Genomic DNA, 26,258 nt, shown 5'->3' with positions numbered 1-26,258 from the left:
ATGCAAATTTGATGGAATTTCTGTTTCCGTTAAGAAAATCCTATCATTACATTTGAAATTTCGGAGTAAAATGAACAAAACAATAAACTTCTGACTTAGCGCCCCCTATCGAAAGCAGCAAAAACAAATTCATCATGAGTATATTTTGTCCTCAATCAACAAGATATTATTTTTCAGACAAGATCTAATTTGCTCAAAAATGTTGAGCCAAACTGAAGTTACAGGCGTTTCAACAGTCAGATTTCTTCCTTTCACCTACCCTTATTTGATTTCGTAAAATCGAAAGTGACAATTTAAAAAGATAGAGAATTTTCCAAAGATTACTGTGATGATATTTTTTCTTCAACTTCATATGAAACATTTCGAGTAAAATTCATTTTTCTACTCGACGGTAGCTATTACGCCCCCTTGCGGTAGAGGTATGAACTTCAAAACAATTTCCAGTGTGTTCTCTTGTTCACTTTAGTGGTAAAATTTTTTACCGCAAGTCTCTACGATGAATGGATCCTGAGATATAGCCGCTTACCTCGCTTATTTGCCCACCCTGTACATACCAGGTGATTTTTTAGGGTGAATCAGTCAAACATTTCGAAAAGGAAACATCTGACGCAAAAATGTTTCGAATACAAAATTGATGGTTTTGAGAGGAAAGTCTACTTATGGTGAAATCTCTTTCATTCACTTATGGTGGGTTTATGCACTATTCCTAAGAACTAAGACTAAACCTAAGAACTTAGAACTAAGAATTGAACGCTAAGAAATCAATGAGGGCGTTTATGCACTTTACCTAATAGCTAAGAACTAACACTAGTACTAGAAAATTGACCAACTTTTAATTAAGAACTAAGGGCTCAGGTAAAATATAGAAGTGCGCGTGCACCGCATAGAATTTCAATATTAACGAGTACCAGTTTCTATCATTTTATGTTCAGTTATTCGTGTGTATCTGAAAAAATTAAATTAAATTTTTTCACAATCAATATCAATGTCAAACATCAAAGTATAGAACAAATAGAAAGTAGTTCGAGCACGTGCGCATTCCTTAACTAAGAACTAACAAGAGAGTGCATAAACAAAACACCACTGAATTCTTAGCTTAGTTCTTAGTTCGTAGTTCTTAGTCCTTAGTTCTTAGGAATGGTGCATAAATCCACCAATAGCTCTTGTGGGAGGATTGAGGTCAGCTTTAGAATTTCAAAAGTAAAAAAACAAAAGTTTAGTACTAATAATTTTTCACGAATTGTCACAGATGGCTCAGTAATTGATTTTAAATTTTCCGTCTGAATGACCTTAATGTATCCGTTCTATTAATCATTCATATGAAATTCTGACCTTTCCCACAGAACTCTTTGTTTTCAATTATTTGAAAATGACGAAATTATTTTGGTTTTGGTTCATAATACCCATTAATCAAAAAGAATGCATCAATTGAAAGAAAACAATAAAATTGAATTGGATCTCTATTGTTTGGAATGTAGTAGAACTCTCCGTCAAGCCGCAGAATGTTTTTCATCCTTTCAACGAATAGTTGGAAAATATATGACTAAAATTTCATGTGAATGATTAATTGAACGGATACAGAGGGGATACCACCACGTGGCTGGTCAGTTCAAAAAGAAATTAGGTTCACCGACTAAGACTAACTTTAAAATCCTCGAGTAAATTTGTCAACTGTGGGTTTTGGTGTTCGTTACATCTAGAAAATTCACATTGAAATCACCACTAATGATAAAATTGGCATTTTCTCTACAAAAAGTTGACAAGATGGTATCGAATTTTGAAAGAAATAGATCGAAGTCTGCATAAGGTGGGGTATTTGGTCTATAGATATTTATAATAATTACCTTCATTACTTCAAAGTTGCATTCACAAGCTGCGAACTCAAAAACTCTCGGTACTGACAGGCGAGTAAGATCAATTCTAGGTTTAGTCTTGATATCAATTTCACAATAAATGTTGATTTAGTTCTCTACAGAAACTGAAGACAAGTTTGAAACCTTTCATTTGATATGCTAATAATTGTTCTGAGTCCTTCCAGTGTTTTGAAATTGTTATTATATTATCATTATGAATATGACTGAGCATTTCCAACCTATGACTGCATTTCCCATCGATTGAACATTTTGGTGAATGAGATTTATTGTTCTCAAATATTTCTTATGTTTACTGTCTAAGCTACTGTTGGTTTCCTTGTTTACGAAAAAAAATTAGAGAATCACGAATCATGACACCTGCAGGCCAAGAGGTTGGGTCCTTCAGTTTATTGAGAAGTACATCACTTGAAATCCCAATACTAAATGCGGAATTCGTGCCTTTAGTTGTGAGCTTTTTCACTTCTATCATTTCGTTATTAGGTAAGTTTGACATATAGTTCTTAATATAACATTTTCACCCTATATTCTGCCCACATAAATCCATTAGTTAAGTCGTTTTTAATTGGCATTGCGGCATCTTGGATTCTACCAAGTAATTGTTGATGAGATGTGATTTCAATGTGATAAACAAACTGCTTCATATGTCTCCATAAATAAAAATCTAAGGGAATGAAATCAGGTGAACTAGGTGGCCATGATATTACCACTAATATCATGCTTGGTTTAGTGCAGTTACTTGTCTCTGTTTGTGTGGTGATGCAGCATCGAGCTGACACCATACATTTCCAAAGATGTTGAGCTTTACATCATCAAAGTAAGAAAGGAAACATTTTGCTTCTTACAATTTTTATAATAATCTGCATTTAAACGATCATTTATAACACCTACTCTGATTTTTTTTATCAGATAAAGTTTATTCAAATAAATTTTAAGTGGGCTAGAATGAGTCCTTTCGAATTAATCTCAGTATGCTATTTGACCGTCAATTAAAAACGTATGTGTCGATTTGGTGACTTTCATTGCTCGAAATAGTACACGTGCTACCGCGTCCCATATGATCACTCTTATTGGTGAGAGTTGTGTTCATCTCATCAATAGAAATGGTTTGGAGAGTTATTAAGGGCCGTTTAAGGAAATTCATTTTAACACCGACCGGTTTTACTGTCATCAAGAAAATGAGAGAGGTTTTTAATGATTTCGGGGGGTCAAAAGTGTGTCTATCGTGCGAAAAACGCTTTAAGTATCTCGAACGTCAAGGACTATCGACCTCAGTCAATAATCGGAGTTGTCGCTGCGCTCCTTCTCCAAACTATTGTCTTCAATGCTTATTATATTATTTCAACTCTAGGATTTAAAAAGCGTTCGGTCATGGTTGCAGCATGAGATCAAATAAACCCAATCAGAATGTGTCGACTTGGTTTTTTTTATTGGCTAAAATAGTCGTTGTTCCGCCGGATGCCAATTTGGTAATGAAATGATCATTTTTTTTCGGTTTAATTTCGTTTTGGGACTGATTTTTATTGATCAGATAAAGGTTATTCAAAGTTACTTCAAGTAGGCCAGAATATTTCTGATGCACAAAAGTTCTCCAAGTTCCCAGAAATGTATCAAGGAGCAGGGAATTTATTGTCTTACCAGTCCTTTTGAATTAATATCAGTATTCTAGTTGATCGTCTATCGAAATAGTATGTGTCGATTTGGTCACTTTTATTGCTCGAAATAGTACACGTGCTACCGCGTCGCATATGATCGCTCTTATTGGTGATAGTTGTGCTCATCTCATTGATAGAACTGGTTTGGAGAGTTATTAAGTGTCGTTTAAGGAAAATCAAACCAACACCGACAGATTCTACAGTCATCAAGGAAATGAGAGAGGTTTTCAATGATTTTTGGAGTCAAAAGTGTGTGCCTATCGTGCAAAAAACGCTATATGTATCTCGAAAGTTAAGGACTACCGATCTCAGACAATAATTGGAGCCATCACTGCGCTCCTTCTCCAAACTATTGTCTTCAATACTTTTTATACTATTTCGACTCTAGGATTTAAAAAGCGTTCAGCCATGGTTGCAACATGAGATAAAATAAACCCAACCAGAATGTGTCGATTTGGTTTTTTTCTATTGGCTAAAATATAGTCGTTGTTCCGCCGGATGCCAATTTGGTAATGAAATGATCATTTTTTTTCGGTTTAATTTCGTTTTGGGACTGATTTTTATTGATCAGATAAAGGTTATTCAAAGTTACTTCAAGTAGGCCAGAATATTTCTGATGTACAAAAGTTCCCCAAGTTTCCAGAAATGTATCAAGGAGCAGGGAATTTATTGTCTTACCAGTCCTTTTAAATTAATACCAATATTCTAGTTGATCGTCTATCGAAATAGTATGTGTCGATTTGGTCACTTTCATTGCTCGAAATAGTACACGTGCTGCCGCGTCGCATATGATCACTCTTATTGGTGAGAGTTGTGCTCATCTCAAAAATAACACTTTTTTGGAGAGTTACTAAGTGCCGTTTAAGGAAAATCAATCCAACACCGACGGATTCTACAGTTATCGAGAACATGAGAGAGGATTTAAATGATTTCGGGAGTCAAAAGTGTGTCTATCGTGTAAAAAACGTATCTCGAAAGTATCTCGGAAGTTAAGGACTACCGATCTCAGACAATAATTGGAGTCGTCACTGCGCTCCTTCTCCAAACTATCAAATACTTATTATACTATTTCAACTCTAGAATTTAAAAATCGTTCGCCCATGGTTGCGGCATGACACCAAACAATCACCCGGACACCAATATTTCCACCTCACAAATTTAACGGTACCTACCTCCAAACTCCCACAAACGACCAGTTCCAACTCCATCCGCCAGATGGCGCCGACGCCGCCAACCAACCGCTCTATCCGATCCTACATCCTGGATACCCCGGTGCGTTTCCATGACAACTCCAGCTTCGTCTTGAAAACGCCGTGTCCAGCGTGAGCCGTCGCCAGATATCGGCGCCTCCGTCAGTTAAGTTCGCGTTAGCTGACGGTGAGTTATCCCGCCACCAGGGGTTCCGCGATTATTTTTAAATTCCGACGTGTTTACACAAAACTAGACTGTCACGTTTGCTGGACCGAAAATATTATGGAGTAAGTGGCCTCATCTGCTCTCATCTCTATGTAAATATATTTGGCTTTCGGATTATATTTATCTTGCGGACGGATCGTGATGATATACTTTCATAATTTGATATTTGTTTTGAAATTCGACGAATTAAAATATACGATTTGGTTTTGATGGTGTGGGAAGTTAGGTGTTTGTTAAGATGGGCATCTGGATCTTCCGGATGTGATCGACGAAATCTGTGGGGTTAGAAGTAACTGTTGAATGAAGTTCGATTTTTTATATTCATTTGGTTCGGAAAGAATTCCATAAAAGTATAGGATTCTCACCGAAATCACAACAAATTCATATATGTAACTATTTTCAATTTTTCTTATACCTAGTTCAGGACCTTACCTGATCTAAACTAACATAACCTGATCTAACCTCAACACCTGGCAATTGTAACAGAAACATAATCCAAATGCGACATTCAAAAAATTGTATAAGCCAAACTGTAAGTTTTTTGTAGTTGATTCTTTCACCAATTCATTCGAAATTTGATGCTTAATCTAGGAAAAAATGTTGAAATTAAGGAGGGGCTTGGAAGAACGAAATATTACAGGATTATCGGTTCAGGTTCATCTGGAAAGGAACCCTCTTGTTACTGAAGATAAAAGGCACATATTTTGTGCAATCATTAAGAAATGGAGTTTTTGACTAAAAGTTAGCAAAACATATGTTTAGCAAAACAATACAGATATTTCGTGAATAAAATATAGAATACGAACTCAGCCAAATTTTGTAGGTACCTATCGTTCTTTAGAAATAATACGAATAATCCAATCATTGAAATATTTTTAAAAGCTTATTCTTGATCTGATGACTGTGAGACATTCATAATTAAAAAATGTTGTCAAATTCATTGAATTAAAATATACGATTTGGTTTTGATGGTGAGGGAAGTAAGGTGTTCGTTAAGATGGGCATCTGGATCTTTTGGATGTGATCAACGGAAATCCGTAGGCTTAGAAGTAACTGTTGAATGAAATCCGATTGATTCTGTTCATTTGGTTCTGCGAGAGCTCCATAAATTTGTAGGATTCTGTATTCTCACCAAAAACACAAAAAAATCATATATGTAACTATTTTCAATTTTATATTAGGTATACCTAGTTCAGGACCTTACCTGATCTAAACTAACATAACCTGATCTAACCTAAACACCTGGCAATTGTAACAGAGACACGATCCTGATGCAACATTCAAAAATCATATATGCCAAACTGTAATTTTTTTGTAGTTGATTCCTTTACCAATTAATAAAGAAATGTAAGGTTAATCTAGGAAAAAATGTTGAAATTAAGGAGGGGCTTGGAAGAACGAAAGACAACTGGAAAATCAGTTCAGGCTCATCTGGAGAGGAACCCTCTTGTTACTGAAGATAAAAGGCACATATTTTGTGCAATCGTTAAAAAATGGGGGTTTTGAATGAAAGTTAGCAAAACATATGTTTGCTGAAACAAAACAGAGATTTCGTGAATAAAATATAGAATACAAACTCAGCCAAATTTATTGTAGGTACCTATCGTTCTTTGGAAATAACACACTTATTCCAACGAATAATCCAATCATTGAAATATTTTTAAAAGCTTTCTCTTGATCTGAAGACTGTGATACATTCATAATTTGATATTATTTGTTATGAAATTCGGCAAATTAAAATATACGATGTGGTTTTGATGGTGTTTGAAGTAGGGTGTTTGTTAAGATGGGCATCTGGTTCGTCCGGATGTGATCAACGGGAATCCGTAGGCTCAGAAGTAACTTGATTGAAGTCCGATTGATTCTGTTCATTTGATTCTGCAAGAGCTCCATAAAATTATAGGATGCTGTATTCTCAACAAAAACACAAAAAAAACATATATGTACCTATGAATTTTTCACTTTTTGTTATACCTAGTTCAGGACCTTATCTGATCTAAATTAACATAACCTGATCTAACCTAAACACCTGGTAATTGTAACAAGAACACGATACAAATGCAACATTCAAAAAATCATATATGCCAAACTGTAAGTTTTTTCAGTTGACTCTTTCACTAATTCATTCGGAATTTGAAGCTAAATCTAGGAAAAAATGTTTGGATTAAGAAGGAGCTTGAAAGACTACTGGCTCATCTGGAGAAGAACCCTCTTTTTACTGAAGGGGCACATATTTTGTGCAATCGTTAAGAAATTGAGTTTTGACTCGAAGTGAGCCAAACATATGTTCACCAAAACAATACAGAAATTTCGTGAATAAAATATAGAATACAAACTCAGCCAAATTTATTGTAGGTACCTATCGCTCTTTAGAAATAACACGAATAATACAATCGTTGAAATATTTTTGAAAGCTTTTTCTTGATCTGATGACTGTGAGATATTCTTAATTAAAAAATGTTTTGAAATTCGTTGAATTAAAATATATACAATTTGGTTTTGATGGTGTGCGAAGTAAAATGTTCGTTAAGATGGGCATCTGGATCTTCCGGATGTGATCAGCGAAAATCCGTAGGCACAGAAGTAACTGTTGAATGAAGTCCGATTTTTTCTATTCATGTGGTTCGAAAAGAATTCCATAAAATTATAGGATTCTCACCAAAATCACAATAAAATCATATATGTAACTAGTTCAGGACCCTACCTGATCTAAACTAACATAACCTGATCTAACCTAAACACCTGGCAATTGTAGCAGAGACACGATACAAATGCAACATTCAAAAAATCATATATGCCAAACTGTAAGTTATTTGCAGTTGATTATTTCACCAATTCATTCGGAATTTGAAGCTTAATCCAGGAAAAAATGTTGGAATTGAGGAGGGGCTTGGAAGAACGAAATACTACCGGAATATGGGTTGAATTCTGGCGAGGAACCCTGTTGTTACTGAAAATAAAAGGCACAATTTTACCGTAATAAAATTTTGTTCATTATTTAAAAAATAGAATTTTTGACTCAAAATTAGCGAAACATATGCTTACCAAAACAATACAGATTCACAAATTGATGAAAACCATGGACGAATTGAACGAATTGTGCTTCCAACTGCTTGACCACAGAGCTCGTTCTCCAAAACTGACTGCCTTTTTGCAGACCCCAAAAGAATAATCCAGAGTAAAAAATTCGACTCAACGAAGTGATTGTATACTCTGGATATTCAGTTGATTTCTATGAGCGGCAACAAGGAGGGTCGAACATAAAGATCACAGATCCTAAACCGATACCGTAGAGACAAATCAAGAAAAGCCCTAAATGAGGCTACCAAAAAGCAAAAAGTGTTAGGGTTAAGAAGGGGCTGGAAAGATCAAAAGACTTCTGGAAAATCGTTTCAGATTTATTCTATTATCGTAACTTGGAGAGTTAACCCATTGTTCCTGCAAACAAAAGACACAATTTAATCATGATGAGATTTTGTATAATCGTTAAAATAAGGTGTTTCGACTCAAACTTCACAAAACATGTATTTATCTATAATGAAGATTTTTCCAATGAGAGGTTTTATTTTGAATAGACCGCTATATGGGCAATTGTCACTTCTGAAGCTGTCATATTTTGACATCTGACAAGTAAAAACTACGTCATTACTGAAAATGGAATGATACACTCTGAGAAGTGTGTGAACTCAGAAATACAAGGTATTCGATAACACATTTGGGTCAGCTTTTTGAATTATCAATGTCTTGTACCTAATTGACAGAAATTTGGCAAATTAATTAAATTTCATTGTTTCAGTTTCTCAAACGATTTTGAGTAAGTGAAAATAATAACTCAAAATGATTAATTAGAAGAGTTATGAATCGATGTTCTCTTTCTTCGTTTTGCACTATATGTTTTCACTTTCTAAATCGTTCTTCACTCGCTGCAATTTCTACGTATCTACTCACGACCTAATCTGAATAACTATACAAAATTCCATTAAAATTGGGCATGTTGAACTGACGAAATATTGGAATTCTAAGAATTCACGTTTGAGCTTATGCTGATAAACCCCTTTGAAACCATTTACGATTCAGTGTGTATAGCCTCACCAAAATTCATCAAAATCCAAACTGTAGAACGTGATCTCAGTTTACTGGAATATCACGTTTGTGCTTCCACTGAAAAGCTCAAATTCTTATGAAAACCAATTCGAATTACTTCATCAAAGTTGGATCAGTAGAACGTGAAATATTGAGCTTCTAGCAATTTCATGTTTGCGCTTAACAGTACGGATGCTTTATATCCCGAAAAACTTAAGTTATTATGAAACCAATGATGACCCAATTAAAATAATATCTTTAATCTAATATCGGACAATTAGAATGCGAGATCTTACGTTGTGACTCCATGTTTGAAGAACATCAGCCATCTATTTGCCTGTTAACCTCTTGACTCTATTTCGACTACTTTTTCTTAGTGTGTAAATATGTTGGGAGATCCGATATTTGAAATAGAGTTTTATCCAATTTCTGATCTTACGTAGTTGATTTCTGAGTCTTTCAGGATAGGTTGGTATCCTAATCACATCTTCCACAGGGTTGTAGTCAACTAGTCTTTTTAGCTCGTCATTGAGATCTTGACTTGCTTTTTCAAAAATCTTCTCTTCTTTTCTCTTCAGGAAATTGGTGACAGTTTCTCATTCTGAGACTCTGATGATTTGTTGGTTTCTTATGAACCAAGGCATATCCATTGTAGCTTTTAACAGTTTATTTTATGTCATTTGTATCTTATTGAATTTTGGCCGCCTTTTGCCGATCCATATGTAAATAGAAATCTTGTATTGACATGATAATTTTCAGCTTCGTATATTTGGTTGATTCGGCTTTTTCCTCGTATAGTTATATGATTTCTTCTCATTGCTGAGTTTGTTTTATTCACTGTATATTATATATGGTTTTTACGTCCGAGTTTATTATTTGCAGTTACAACGAGATTCTTCACTTCATTTTTCCGTTTTATATCTTCTCCATCTATCCTTAGATATGAGTTGATCTCTAGTCTTTTTTTGTGAGAGAATAGCCTGTTTTTTTGCCCTTTATTTGATTTTTCTATTTAAAGAAACATTCATTAAGTACATCTTGCAGTCTTCTGTATATTAGGTGAAATGAAAACATCCATTATTTTTCCAATGGCTGGCGTTAGTTGTCTGTATCTCGTGTTGTACAAGTTTTGTGATTCGTTGACTCAGTTTAGTTTGAGCGCGCGTCAAAGATGGACACCACCAAAGAGAAAATACGCTATATTTCACAGTTTTTCTTCGATAAAGGCAAAAATGCAAGCCAGGTCGTTGAAAATATAAATAGTGTTTATGGCTTTTATATTGTAACAGCCAATTACGCAAAATTTTGGATTCGTTGATTCAGTTCCAGTAATTTCGTCAAAGATGAACCACGCACAAGAAGGATTGTCGAAAATGTTAATAAAATCATGGACAGTCATGTAAGTACTGTTTCGATTGCCCAAGAAGAATCTCGATTTATCGGTACCACACGAGTTAACTCAAAAAAAACCTCAGCAGCGGATTGCTGCTGAATCGCAACAAAATAGACCCAATTTTGAATCAGTTGGTGACTGGTGATAAGAAGAAATGGATCACTTATGACAACGTCAAGCGAAAACGGTCGTGGTCTAAACGAGACTGAGCCGGCAGAAATGATGACCAAGCTAGGATTGCCGACCAGGAAGGTTTTGCAGTGTGTTTGGTGGGATTGGCAGGGAATTATCTATTATGAGCTCCTTCCCTACGGCACAACTGTTAACTAGGAACTGTACTGTCAACAGATAAACCGTCTGAAGAAAGCAATCTCCTAGAAACGGTCAGCTTTGGGCTAATCGGATTATTATGACTATGGTTTTTGAAGCCTTGTTTTTCATGCAAAAATTATGTTTGTTTTTACTAGACCTAATATGACTCCTGTTCGTCGATATCTGACTACTATTCCCTTTTCATCTGCTTATAGAGCTGACAAATTTCGTGGGTTTATTGATATGTATATATATGTATGTTGTAGAGTCCCTAGAACTGAGCCTTGAGTCACTCCCGCCTCCACTTGGCTATTTGTACGATCTATTTTGACATAGAAATTCCCATCTTTCAGGAATTAATGCCTAAACCGAATACCAATACTAAATTTCATGAAAATCAGATCAGTACAACAACAGATCGTGTGGCATGGAAAAACCTGGAAGAGGCCTATATTCGACAATGGATGGACACGGGCTGAAGAAGAAGAAGAAGATCAGTAGAACACGAGATGTTGGGTTTTCAGGAATTATATGGTTGTGAATATTGAGCACATATCATGTATCAGAAAGAACTGAAATTCTTATGGAACTGTTCACGACATCATCATCAAAACCGCTTAAAAATAGGTTTAGGCGCGTTGAAAGGATTTGCTGACACACAGACAGGTAGACATAGACGAAACCAAAGTTATAGAAAGGTTTTAAATACATTTTTCGAAAAGAAATTTTTAAATAGGAGATCAAATCACATTCAGTAGATTCCATAGAGTAATAAACATAGAGGAAGTATACGCAATTTTTACATGTCCCCAATATGGTTAGATTACGTTGTCGGATTGTGATATATTTTCAAATCCACAATATTACTTTATTATTATGAATGTATATTATATTGAATGAAATATATTTATTTGAGTGATTTCCGATTAAATATGCAAATTTGAATATTTGGAATGCAATATTTTTCATAATTGTCGAATTCATAGTATGCAGAATATTTATTATTTTCTGTATCTACTTGTTGAAATCCAAGGTTTGGCAACTTTTGCTCTCCTAGTGTCATCGGTTGTTTCACGTCGTTTGGCGCGCTCGAAGTTTGTTTTCTGAATTTCTGATATATTTAGGTAGTATTTATTTCAACACATTTTGAGTTAATATGAAACGTAGATTCACTATGAGACATAAGAAGTACGTTATTTGTGGAGAAACTCGCGAATTGAGTGAAATATCGTATCACTGATATGTTTTTATTTCCGCGCGCTTCATGTCAAATTTGATAGTTCATGTTGGGGACAAAATTTGCTTAATGAAAATGACATATGCTCCCTATATCTATGTTTATTACTCTGAGGTAGGTTCTGAAGCAAAAACTGCCATCTTGATTAAAATTCACTGATCAACTCGTTTCTCTTCAAACGAGAAAAACTCTGCCATTTCATTCAGAAACACGGAATCCTTTGTAGGCTCGTAGTAGATCCAGCGTTAAATTCTGCGATAACATTGTGTAACAATACGTCCTGAAAGTGATTGACATAAGCCATAAAAATTTCATTATGGCCTCTGCGTGCTCCAGTGGCAATGAAAACATTTTTTATCTCTTCATCGTCATTTCACGTTCGTTATCGCGCGGTTTTCACGGGGTCATAAACAAGCGAGAATCCCTGGTTTTCCCCAGCGAAATTGAATATTTTCAAAAGCGTATCCGACTTTCCACGGAGTCTTGATCCTCGTATGAATTGAGTGGAAGGATAATGCTAATGCACGACTCTGTGGTTGAAATTTACAGGGTTCCAAGCTTGATATTGGAATTTGAAGATATGGATCTCTAGAATTCGATTGGTGTAGAGGGTTCAGTCAAATGAATTTATTAAAAACGGTGATAATACAGGGTGATTCACTGTGATGGCCTATTAGACGTTTGTGGAAAACTAATCATAATTTCATGCTGAAAATGTGCATATTGAGGTTTGAGACTATGATGTTTCTCCCTAAAATATTTTCAGATCTTCACAACTTATGGTTATAACGGAAGCAGACTACTATTTACTTATTGCGAAAGGCGCACCCAATATTCAGGATGTATCAGTTTTAATTGTTGAAAATTCAATGGGATAGTCTCCTCGTTGTCCTGATTTGGAAAAATGTTTATTTTATACCTCTATCTCGATCCCTAAGAGAGATACAAGGTGTTGAAGTTCACAAGAAAAAAAATAATTTTTATTTAATAGCTTCCATAAAAAAGCTTGGATTCAAAAGGAATTTTGCATGCCCACCCCACTCCCTAAGAGTCATTTTATGAAGATATTTTCGATTTTGGGGCAACACCAGTGGCGTGCAATTCGGTCATATCTCAAGTATTTCGAAGAAAAAAGTATACCGCTGTTTTTTTGAAGGAATGAACGAAGCAATATTGAACTGCTTGTTCAATCTGGAATATAAATTACATCTACAGAACAAAATTTGAAATTCCAGATCCAGAGATGATTAGCTTATTCGAAAGACGTGCTAAATCGAAAATAACTTCATAAAATAGCCTTTAGGGAGTAGGGTAGCCATTTTGTTTGAATTCAACCTTTTTATGGAAGCTATTGCATGAAAATGATTTTTTTCTTGTAAACTTCAACATCCTGTATCTCTCTTAGGGATCGAGATAGAGGTACATAATATTTTTCCGAATCAGGACAACGAGGAGAATATCCCATTAAATTTTTGATGATTAGAACTGATACACCCTGTAATACTACATATTGGCATATCGGAAATGAAAAAAATTCTTCTGCAGAAATATAAAAAAATGTGAGTCCTCGTATCCACAATTTTTTGCAGAAGAATCCCTTTAACTCATGAACCGTTGAATTTATACCCAAGGTATGGCATATTACTAAAATTGACATTAGAAAAGCTATTTAATGTTCCAATAATATACTGGGTGTGCCATTTGAAATGAGGAAGTAGTAGTTTATGCCCTGTGTAATCGGAAGTTGTAGAAACCTGAAAATATTTTAGGGAGAAAGATCATTGTCTCAAATCCCAACATACAAATTTTCAGCACAAAATTATGATTAATTTTCCATAAACGTCTAATAGGCTATTGCGGTGGATCACTCTGTATATGAACTGTGAGAAAAGATTTTTCACATGTCTTAACCGTATGATGTTACTTGGTTTTTGCACAAACCTCGCAGGATATTTTTTAATGCAAGTGAATGTTACCATAAAAACGATATTTCAGAAAAAATAATGTTAGACATAACCCTACCTCGTTTAGATGGCGACACAGATATAACGGGTGTTTTTTTTCGAGGTGTATAACTTTAAGTTGGCATTACTGTTCAAGATGGCTACCGATTCAACAGCTGTCAAGTGATTTATTCTCAGTTTGGTATTCATTATGGATAGACTCACGCTTGAACAACGTTTGCAAATAGTGCAATTTTATTTCGAAAATAATGGTTCTGTGCGGAATACGTATCGCGCACTACGTCCATTTTATTTTGTTTAGCGATGAAGCGCACTTCTGGTTGAATGGCTACGTCAACAAACAAAACTGCCGCATTTGGAGTGAAGCTAATCCTCAAGTGTATGTCGAAACACCGTTACATCCAGAAAAACTGACTGTTTGGTGCGCTTTATGGGCTGGTGGAATCATTGGTCCGTACTTCTTCAAAAATGATGATGGCCAGAACGTTACAGTCAATGGTGATCGGTATAGAGCCATTATTACTAACTTTTTCATTCCTGAATTGAACAACCATGATGTCCAGGAGCTGTGGTTCCAACAAGACGGCGCAACATGTCACACAGCTCGTGCCACAATCGATTTATTGAAAGACACGTTTGGTGACCGCCTAATTTCACGTTTTGGATCTGTGAATTGGCCTCCAAGATCTTGTGGTTTAACACCGCTAGACTACTTTCTGTGGGGCTATGTGAAGTCATTGGACTATGCGGATAAGTCACAAACCCTTGACTATTCGGAAGACAACATTCGCCGTGTTATTGCCGATATACGCCCACAAATGTTGGAAAAAGTCATCGAAAATTGGACGTCCAGATTGGACTACATCCGAGCCAGCCGTGACGGTCATATGCCAGAAATCATATTTAAAATATAATGCCATAAGATTATCTTGCGGATAAATAAAATTCAGGTCAATCGAATAATCCATCGTGGTTTTATTGCAATTTAGAGTTCTATAGCTCTAAAAAAAACACCCTTTACATATCGATAATATTTGATAGTTCAACTGAATTTCCCTTGGCGCGAAGCTCTATGCAGTCTGTTCACTAAGATGCTGACATTTACGATCGTTAAAACTTTTACCAGGTACCTGCTCTGTTGGTAACTGTCCTTCACTCTAGGAGAAATTTAGTTGTATTGTACCAAGTTTTCACTACGAGAAAGTTCAGTCGTTCCCAAATCCCAACTAACAGTGGAGTGAAGATATCAAAATATAGAGTGGAACGTAGTCAGTGTATTTTATTTAAAACATATTTCATAAATTCAATCCTATTCTGTAACTTCAAATCGAATAGAGATCGTATGGATCGAATAAAAATGCACCGGAATCGTCTCGAATTGGTATTCTGTAACTTGTAGCATGCTACAGTGCGAATTAAATATATTCAAGTAAACAGGAAAGCTGATGAAAATCTGGGCGTACGCCATTGCGTATCTTCGATACAGTGAAACTGTCATATCATTTCTTTTCCTGGTTTCCTTGAATGGACGTTATTGATAATAATTGAAGGGAAATTCATAAAGTTATTTTCCATGAAACCCTCAAAAAGGTTTTTTTTGGTATTTTTTCTTTACTATATTCCTGATTGGTGTTCCTGATAAACGTTGAAAGTTTGATTATTACATTGGGAGTCCTTCGTCAAAAGACAGCCCAACATTTTTGTCAATTGTCAGCTTCCAAGCCGCAGTATTTACTATCCTTACCATTGAAGAACTGTCAGACCAAAGTTCTTATCAACTTCGGTGGAGGAAGATTGGATCAGTATAGAGCTAGGACTTGTCTCTTCAAGGAAGTTATGTGTGAATTTGCAAAATTACATTCTTTATTCTTGTACATATATAAATTTCGAATTCACTCATATATATTTCCATTTTGTAAAATATTGTATGTAAATTTTTCTGGTACCAGATATTTTAAGAAATTCAGATTGTGAAATACTTGTGTGAATATAAGAGGTGTTTGATCGACCTGAGTGTTTGTCCCTTCCATTGAGGTGAATTCAGAGATCAGAACTACGACTCAAAACAAACGACTGGGCTTGGGCATTTTGAGTTGTAGCAAAAAGGTTACACATAATTTTGGCGCCCAACGTGGGGCGGTTGAGATCTTTTTGGCTTTTTGATCACTATATCTCTCAGTATTCCTGGTGGAGGTGACTGTTAATTCGGGGTTGGTCATTATCCTCGTTCCGGATAATTCAAATTATCATTTTTGGGATCATCTCTCTGCAATTATATCTGATATTTCAGTCATGATTTATTTTTTTGTTTGTTTTGTGTTGAATGTCGAAGTGTGTCATCATATCTTTTCAGTAAGATTTGGGAATTCATCGTGAATCGTTTTACGCCATAACAATGTTTACAAATTGAGGAAATTTACATTGATAAAAATACAAAATTGGTCTAGTGAGCAAGCAACTGGAGTAGTTTCGTACTAACTTATGAATATATCTCTATGCAATTCAGATTGTCAAAGAATCAAGAAGAATGCCAAAAAGCGCACGCAGTGAGCATTCGCATCGAAAAAGTGTACGTTTCAAAGTTCACGAGTCAAGAATATCAAAACATGTGACATTCGGAAAGAACGTATAAGTTTTGAAAGATCACTTTTCGAGAATAGGGTTCCTGATATATTGACAAAAGTAGTGATAAATTGGATGGACATATGCCTGGAATCATATTCAAAAAATAGAAGCCACGAATATACCAGATTATAATAATAAAAAATTAATTTCAATAATATTTCAATCTTGTATATTTATTTAAAATTCTCAAGCTCTCAAAAAGACACCCAATAATAGTGGGTTTATGCAACATTCCTAAGAACTAAGGACTAAGAACTACGAACAGTACGAACTAAACCTAAGAATTCAGTGGCGTTTTTGCACTTTCTTGCTAGTTCTTAGTTAAGGCATGCGCACGTGCTCGAACTACTTTCTATTTATTCTATACTTCGATGTTAGACATTGATATTAATTGTGAAGATTATTAAATTTATTTTTTTTTGAATACACGTAATACTTTCCATCGATAAACACGAATAACGGAAAATAAAATGATAGAAACTGGTACTCGTTAATATTGAAATTCTATGTGGCGCCTGCGCACTTTTATATTTTACCTGAGCCCTTAGTTCTTAGTTAAAAGTTGGTCAACTTTCTAGTGCTAGTGTTAGTTCTTAGGTAAAGTGCATAAACGCCCTCATTGATTTGTTAGCGTTTAATTCCTAGTTCTTAGGTTTAGTCTTAGGAATGGTGCATAAACCCACCATAAATCTTCATACAATATCTTGTAGATGTGGTGAAAATTTTCACCATAAAATGCTCCAGAAATATCGAAAATAACTGCGAAAAGATATAGATTCATAGGTTCTCGGAACATCCCCTATTTCATTCAATCGATTCGACATGTTTACAACTGGAAATAGCTGTCCTCCCCCATTATAGATTTCACATCACATACAGGTCGGTTGGGAATCGAAAAGGAAGACATCATAATAGCGTTTCATGCCTCTGCATCGAGAACGTTCTGGATTCTGCAGTTCAATGGAAGAGTCGAAAGAAAAGTCGGACTGTTAAATGGAAATCGTGCGGAGAATCGAATTGACCCTTCAATATCTGTCTTGGGTTTCGGGACCGCCAAGTAAAGAGCGTGAAGTAACATAATGAAGAAGTTTCGGATCGTGCACTGCAGGATTTCAAACCAATTCGGAGAGTCAGGACCAACCTTTAGTTCATTATTGGAGAAAATAGAGCTTACTCGTTCGTGCGAATCCGTGAAATTTTCGTATTAACGTTCTGAATAGCAGAGATATCATTCATTTACACGAGAGAGGGTTGTATAGGGTGTTTTTTTTTTCGAGGTATATAACTTCAAGTTGGCATTACTGTTCAAGATGGCGACCGATTTACAGCTGTCAAGTGAATTATTCTCAGTTTGGTTTGGCAAATCATCATGAATGGACTCAGCTTGAACAACGCTTGCAAATAGTGCAATTTGGCACAAAATGAGATAGCCGTTGTTCCCGATTTTCAAAAGCGAATTTTGTTTAGCGATGAAGCGCACTTCTGGTTGAATGGCTACGTCAACAAACAAAACTGCCGCATTTGGAGTGAAGCTAATCCTCAAGTGTATGTCGAAACACCGTTACATCCAGAAAAACTGACCGTTTGATGCGCTTTATGGGCTGGTGGAATCATTGGTCCGTACTTCTTCAAAAACGATGATGGCCAGAACGTTACAGTCAATGGTGATCGGTATAGAGCCATGATTACTAACTTTTTCATTCCTGAATTGAACAACCATGATGTCCAGGAGCTGTGGTTCCAACAAGACGGCGCAACATGTCACACAGCTCGTGCCACAATCGATTTATTGAAATACACGTTTGGTGACCGCCTAATTTCACGTTTTTGACCTGTGATTTAACACCGCTAGACTACTTTCTGTGGAGCTATGTAAAGTCATTGGTCTATGCGGAAAAGCCACAAACCCTTGACCATTTGGAAGACAACATTCGCCGTGTTATTGCCGATATACGGCCACAAATGTTGGAAAAAGTCATCGAAAATTGGACGTCCATTTTGGACTACATCCTAGCCAGCCGTGGCGGTCATATACCAGAAATTATATTTAAATGCCACAAGATTATCTTGCGGATAAATAAAATTCATGTCAATCGAATGATCCATCGTTGTTTTATTGCAATTTGAAGTTCTATAGCTCTAAAAAAAACACCCTTTACAATAAGAGGTTTCATTTTGATTTAAAAAAAATTGAGTATATTTTCAGAGAAATCAATGGGTGTTTATTGCATTGTAAAGAGGTCCCTCACGGCTATGGTTGCAGGATCATATCCTCTTCATGAAATTTAATATTTCATGACCAATTCGCGCATTTGCGGTAGTATGTCCTCGATAACTTCATGAATTCCGTCTTTAACATCTTGAATCGTTTGTGAAGCATTGGCATAGACCTTATGTTTCATGTGGCCCCAAAGAAAAATGTCTAAAGATGTTAAATCACAAGATCTGGATGGCAAATTGTGATCACCTCTTTGAGACGTGCTTGTGTGTCTTGTTGAAAATAGAAGTCGTCCCCATCAATATCTTCCAAATCCGGCTATAAAAATCATGAATAGTAGCTCGGTAGCAGTTGCACCAGCCTCATTTTCGAATAAGTAAGTGACAATCACACCACCAGCCCAAAAACAGTACCAGTGACATATACTAACTGACAAAGAAACTGCAACACCCAGAAGGAGCTGTTCAAATTAAAATTTTTTTTTTAGTAAAACTTGGATGGTATAGCAATGAGTAAATGATTGAATTTTGAGAAAAAATTCGTGAAGGTTATTTCATGTAAATTTTTGTTACTTAAATATTGTAGTCGTTTTTCGCAAGTTTTTTTGAATTTAACAACAAACAAGCTGTTCGAGGAGATCCAAAGTCGATGTTATTATTAAAATGCTATAGGAGCACATGTAAGCGGAATTTATCGTCATTTAAGTGAAATTGAAAGAAGTCGAATTATTGGTCTACGGGAGGCGGGGTTGTCATTTCCAGAAATCGCTAACCGTACGAACAGAATAGTTATTTATAGTACAAGTGCAGAAGGCATTGATATTCTTCCACGAGTTCAAAATTCAAAAACGAGCCACGAAGTGGCGAGTTTTGGAATGAACGAGTGGTAGAATGAGCCTTCTGTACGAGTATTATACGTTATTTTCTCTAATTCATTGCATTTTCATTGAAATTAATGAAATATTTCCATAAATATATTTTAGTGATTTTTGCATTGAAAAATGTTGGTTGGCAGAACTGATTTCTTTAAGGCAAATTGATGAATTGACAGATAAAGCCGTGGCGGAAAGTTCGGAGTACCAACAAAGAATAATAAAATATAACCATGAAAACTGTGCGTTTCTGATATATTCTCGCACGATTTTGTTCTACAAGATGTGGAAGAATGAACGGAATAACCACAGAATTAGAGAAATCCAACTTCTGGTTGGTGGTGGTTTGATAATGCCCAAAATCGGAGAAGAGTAAGCACCGGACGTCGAAGGGGTACAAATGAAGTTCAAGACCGACGTCTGAGACTTAGGGTCATTAGAGACCGATTTGCGACAACTCGATCTTTGGCTGATGAGTGGTTAGGAGAACAAGGTCATCCTGTAACTGTCCCAACAGTTAACCGGCGGTTAAGGTCTTTTGGACTGCAGCATTATCGATCCCATCTTATGTTACCTCTGACGGTTGAGTATCGCCGGCAACGATTACAGTGGTGCAGAGAACGTCAACATTGGAATGTGGAATGGCATCAGGTCGTCTTTTCTGTTGAATCTCGATTCTCTTTGGGTACACATGATGAAGAAGGGTTAGACGACGTCGCGGAGAAAGACGTGAACCTCAGTTTGATGTTGAGCGTCATGCACAACGGACAGTAGGCGTTATGGTATGGGGTGCTATTGCTCATGAAAGTAGGTCACCTTCTGTCTTTATTCGAAGTAACATGACACCGCTGCTGTGTTACCTTCAAGAAATAGTGGAGCCAAATGTTCTTCCTTACCTTAACCGGCTCGAGAATCCAATATTTCAGCGAATGTCGAAAGATGAACAGCTTCAAGAGTGACAGATCACTTGATCTTGGATGGCCAGAAGAAAATATGGTGCTTGTGGGCGTTCGTCATCAAAGTTCTCATTTTGCGTTGGAGATCTATGTGAAATCCATGGATTATACAGGAAGGGTATGTTTGGATTGAAAATGCATATGTGTTGATGGCTCTCTTCATGTTCTTGCTGTTGAGGTTTTGGTGGTTCTCCTGATGATATCAGTTGTTAAGTCTTCCTTCATCCTCTGATAGTGGATTCGTCGGTTTTGTTTATTGTGAATGAAGACATTATTATATTATTATAAGCGGAAGCCATAACTACTATGAGTGTTTTTACGTTAGATTCAAAATTCAAATAAGATAGAAACATAACTTTTATTTGCATTCAAACTAGAATTTAGTGTTGAAATAATGTTGTTTTTAGGAAACAGGAGAGAAACTCATGTAGCCCATTCAGTATTTATAAAATACCACTTTCCAGTTCATTGAATAACAATGTAGATATCCTTAGACTTGAAACATATAAATATAGTTTTTGCATTATTTACGCGAAACTCTGCCTGTAATATCTTGTAAAATTAGAAATAACGGAAGTAATAAACGCAAGTTCGTTGCTAGCTGACACCGTGTTTGCTTTGAACAACCGAAAGCAACATTTTCATTTATAACGTAGTTACCACATTATGGCGGTGGACAATTCGTGATGCATTTTGGGAAGCATTGTTCATTGTTTATATTTTAATGTAAATTGTACATAAAAGCCAAGTTACAGAATGGGTTTCTCGTTGAAAGGAAGTGCATTTGAATTATTTGTGTTCCATTCTGGTCGAAAGCTAATGGGAATGATTAAATAAAACAAAGGAAATACTTCGTTTTCAACTGATTTTATTGTGTTTTTCGTATCGTAGAACTTTCACGATATGGGTAGGATAATTTGATTTCTTTTTCGAGCAAAACGATAAGTGGTTTGGTTGAATATGATTGGTTCTTCGAACCGATCGCTCTATCATTTCTTTACAATGTCTGTATTTTTCGATTGTGGGGCCAGGAGTGGTCTCAAACAATAAGGTTTGACTCACTGATGATGAATCCGTACTCAAATTAGATTTTTCCCAACCGGCCGTTGAAAAATGAATAGAAAAATTGGATCACGGTGGATTTGAACTCAGATTTTACACGTCAAAAGTCAATACTTTAACGCTGGAGCTTTTGTTTAATGTTGGCATGTGATAGCGAAAAATAATGAATGGCTTTCATTTGTACTATGTCAAACCTTAGAAAAATATACTTTATATATGGCCGCCACGGCTACGGTTGCAGCACAATATCCTTTTCATGAAATTTTCCATGACCTATTCGAACATTTGCGGCTGTAAGTCCTTGATAACTTCCCGAATTTTATATTAAGGTCTTGAATCTATTGTGGAGCATTCGCATAGACATCAAAGTGGCTTCAAAGAAAAAATCACAAGATCTTGGTAGTCAATTGTGATCACCTGTTCGAAAAATAACGGCAAGGAAACGTTTCTTACAAAATTGGGATTGTTTCGTTGGTTATGTGTCACGTAACGCAGTTTTATTGAAAATAAACGTCGTATACATCAATATTTCCAATTCTGGCCATACAAAATCATTAATTTTAGCACGGTAGCGCAACGCATTCACCTTAGCAGCTGCACCAGGGGATTCATTTTCGAATAAGGACTACAGTGGCAGTTCTTGAGCGAGACCCACTGTTTTGAATCTTCCCATCACTAACTCAGTTTAACACCTCAAATTTTTTCACCAGTTTCACTATTTCCGGCCGAGTTGTTTAACGATGACACAAAATTGCTTTAGTTTCCCGTATTGTAATGGCAAAATTTCCACCATTTTTGAATTGAATTTCAACAATTTCATTGAATCGGTGAAGAATTTATCATTCTATTTTTAGTTATTGCGTGGTTTTTTCTTGTCAAATGTCAAAATTGACAGCTGCCAAGATAAAGGGTTATTCAAATAGAAACCTTTGATTGGGAAACCCTTTTTTATAGCTCTCATAGTTTTTGGGAAAAGCTTTGGTATTCAAACCGACTCAGTTTTATTTAATTGTTAAATTCTACGCATTCTGGAATGCAAACTTTGAAAATTTCAAGAGTGTTCATGAAAATGTCGGATGTAAATTTTTGGCTCGATATACTCAATTAGTTTGTCTAATTATGTGGCCAATCCCTTGATTCTGCCAGATCTTGTACTGGTACTAGGAACTCACTTGCCATGGATTATCTATTATCTGTCAAATTTGTTAAACAGAAAACTGTTCCGCCAACCCACATCAATGCAAAAATCACTGAACGATATTTATGGAAATATTCGATTAATTTCAATGAAAATTCAGTGAATTAGAGTAAATAATGTATAATACTTGTACAGAAGGCTCATTCTACCAATATTTCCATAAAAAACTCGCCTCTTCGTGGCACGTTTTAAAATTTTGAACTCCTGAAAGATTATCAATGCCTTCTGCACTTGTATTATGAATACATCGATCGTGTTCTCGAGCTAGAAAGATGAATGCGGTCTAGCAACAGATTTTTGTGTCATATTTCATGCATAACAGTTTCTTAAAAGAATTCTGCGTGTTATTGTGATAAATGATCTTTTAGAGCATGTACGTACTTTGACTCCTTTGAATACTAAAGGTAGGTTTTGAAAGGTCACTGGTCAACAATATATGTATATCCTGCACGCCAGACGGCCAGTTTTTTTCCATTTCTAGATTCTCCACATTCCAAAAGGTTAACTTCAAAATATTTTTAAAAAACCAAAATCGAAATGTAGCATATCAGAAAAAATAGTGAATGATACCTGAGTAAGCTCAGTTTTGTATTAATACAGCTAATTGGCTACTCCGTGCCAATCCCTTCACGATAATATCTTTGAAATAGGACGCGTATAAAGACAAAATGTTCGCCTTCCACGTATGGTATGCCATAATGCTACAAAATATCCCTCAGGTATCCTTTCGCAATTAGTGTTCCTCTATAGTTATCTTGCTTCTTCGTCAACATAAACCCATCTGAGAATAATAACCCCCACCCTTGAATCTGGTGTGTGTTGAAGTTAACCTGATGATATCGCTTACAATGTGCCGCATGCTTTGCTTTATTTCGATAAGAAGTGTATACTCAATCTTGACTATATAAAGAGTATATTGGCTTACTCATTATCTTGATAGTTGACGAGCTACTGCTTCTAGTCAACCAGTGTTTCCTGGTCAAAATAAAGTCAAGCTGCTTCAAGTATTAATAACTGTAGTTATAAGATTCGATCCCCTGAGAAGTGTTATAATGTTTTGAAAAAGTCGTTGTATTTCTCACTTTTTTAAACGATCTACCAAATAATAATCAAATTTTTTAATTCAAGTTTTAATACACTTCGCATGAATTTTCTTCGATATCAATGTTATTAATAGTTGTGAATTTTTAAAACTTATAGCCCTATCTTTCACGTATAGGCTAGGGAAAATCGTTGATTTAGCTCAAGCATAAACAGGGAAGGTTTTTTCAGCTTGAGAATGATACCTTCATTTCGGGCTATTAAGTACTGAGATTTAAATATCTCATGATGAAATTTAATGATTTCCTCAACACTTATGCAGGCCAACTACAGGATTTATCGATCTTCAATGGAGTGGACTATACTTTTTAAAAATGATAATGATATGCAGGTTGTGGTTCTTCAGATAATAAAAGACAGTTATGCTTATACTTTTAATGAGAATGCTCGTTCATATGAGTAGTTCACAAGACCGCATCTAGTGTTTTTTCAGCTACACAATCACTTCTATACTTCGAATACTTCGTTGAACGATCGGAATTCTGATAATGTTCAGATATTGAATGTAATAAGAAAGCATGAATCTTAAATTCACTAGTAAAACGATGAAAACAAGAATTATTTGTATACTTCATTGATTGAAATGAAGGGTTTTTCAAATGGAACGATACATGCTTCAAAAACGCATTGAAATTGTTGAAATTCATCACAAAAATTGTATTAATTTTGCAGTTACAGTTCGCAAAATTAGAGCACTTTGGGGTCGTCGTGAAGCCCCCTCTTCGTTAGAAATAGTAAAAGTTAGTGATGTGAATAATTGAAAGAAAAAAAGTGTGCGTCGCTCAAGAACAACTGAGAATATTGCTGCTGAAGCACGTAGTCTTGACGAAAACTCAGATTTGTCGATCTTCGTCAATTGTGGGAATTAGCCATTCCACAAACTACATTATATCATATTTATTTTCCTAACAAGTGTGGAAAGTGATACTTATCCGCAAGATACTGCAGTTGAACGAACGACGCGAAGCAGAGTTCGGTCAAGCTGTCGAGTGCGGAAAAGACATTGACCACATGAGTTATGAACAATATTTTTTCTAATAGCGTAAATGAAACACTCTCACGAAGAGTTTTGGTCTTGATACCGACTGACGTTATAAGAATAGTATATTGTGTAATAAGTGAGGAAAGACCAACTTTTCTCGCGAGTGTGGAAGCTTGTGGCACGAGCCTGAAAGGCGAGTGCCGCAAACACACGAGCGAGAAAAGGACTTTCACCACATGTTGCACATTATACTTTTCCTACAACTGCACAAATTTCAATCATTCAAGTAATAGATTCAAATCAAAATGGCCTTCGTCGACGGTATGTGCTAATTTATTGCGTTTCCATAGAAACGACTCAAGAGCCCAATTTCATTGGTCTACCAAGCGAGGTGTGGGCAAAGTGCCGTGAATAATAATATTTCCCACAGTATGAGGAATACATTGTTTTGAAATTGAGTAAGCTATGAAGAATATGCTACTTTCATAGCAGTTGTAGGAAAAATTATTTGCAACATTATTCGCAATTTCTCTTAATTCTGGTGGTGTTAAACCGATTTCGTCAGACATAATTCATGAATTTAATGCCTAATTGTAAATTATTTCAAAATTCGAAACGTACGATTCATATTCAAATTCCTTAACCTGTCAATTTTCGTAACAGTCATACCAACTGTCAAGATTCAATACAAAAGTCACTAGTATGTTTAATCTGAATTTTTCATTGAATTTCGACAATTTTCATAAAACTTGACTGGAATAGAGAAAATATCGTTTAATACTCGTTGCAGAAGGCAATTCCAACACTCATGGAGTCCATTCTGCAACTTGTTTTAGAATATATCATTATGAAGTTTTTCATATTCTCGATCGTTGTTTATCACTACAGAAAGCAGGTCCCTTTCCCGTGAATCGGTAACAGTGAAATAGAGCCGATTTTCCATTATAGCACGCGAATTTTCCAACCTATTCAACAATAAAATATCCAGAAATCGACCGTGAAATTCGCTGTATCCATCTCTCTCTTTCGCCCATGAATAAATTGAATGCACTCAGCTAAATCAGACCCGCTGTTACTGTTCCCCGTTTTCCAATTGAAATTTTCATTACCTGCATTCCATTTTTCATGGCGTAACCTATGCAATATTCATATCGATCCTCCCGAAAAATTACATTTTGAAAGCCAACCCACGGCGACACGCTAAGCCACCGCGATTGAATTAGTTGGTTGCTATACTTTCAGCGAATTTAAATTGATTTTATGAAATTGTTGTGGTTTTCAATCTCGATGGTTATTTATGAGCGATGAAGTTAT

The 26,258-nt window shown here is 35.7% G+C and overlaps 1 protein-coding gene across 4 annotated transcripts in view; it reads left to right on the top strand.

The window, feature by feature from the left end:
* Positions 1–4,708: 4,708 nt before the first annotated feature.
* The window catches only part of LOC123671281 (diacylglycerol kinase 1), a 176,008-nt gene continuing 154,458 nt past the window's right edge, over positions 4,709–26,258 (top strand). For 2 of the 4 annotated variants that reach the window (XM_045605027.1, XM_045605025.1), the window contains exon 1: positions 4,709–5,004. The gene's annotated coding sequence lies outside the window, so the exon portion shown is untranslated. Of the gene's footprint in view, positions 5,035–26,258 lie in introns of all 4 variants that reach the window. The other 2 variants (XM_045605026.1, XM_045605029.1) reach the window with 2 other exon arrangements.

The sequence above is a fragment of the Harmonia axyridis genome, chromosome 1 (assembly GCF_914767665.1).
Source record: "Harmonia axyridis chromosome 1, icHarAxyr1.1, whole genome shotgun sequence".
In the NCBI taxonomy this organism is placed as follows: Eukaryota; Metazoa; Arthropoda; class Insecta; order Coleoptera; family Coccinellidae; genus Harmonia; species Harmonia axyridis.
Note: the sequence above shows the minus strand (reverse complement) of the source record. Positions and strands in the feature narration are given on the sequence as shown.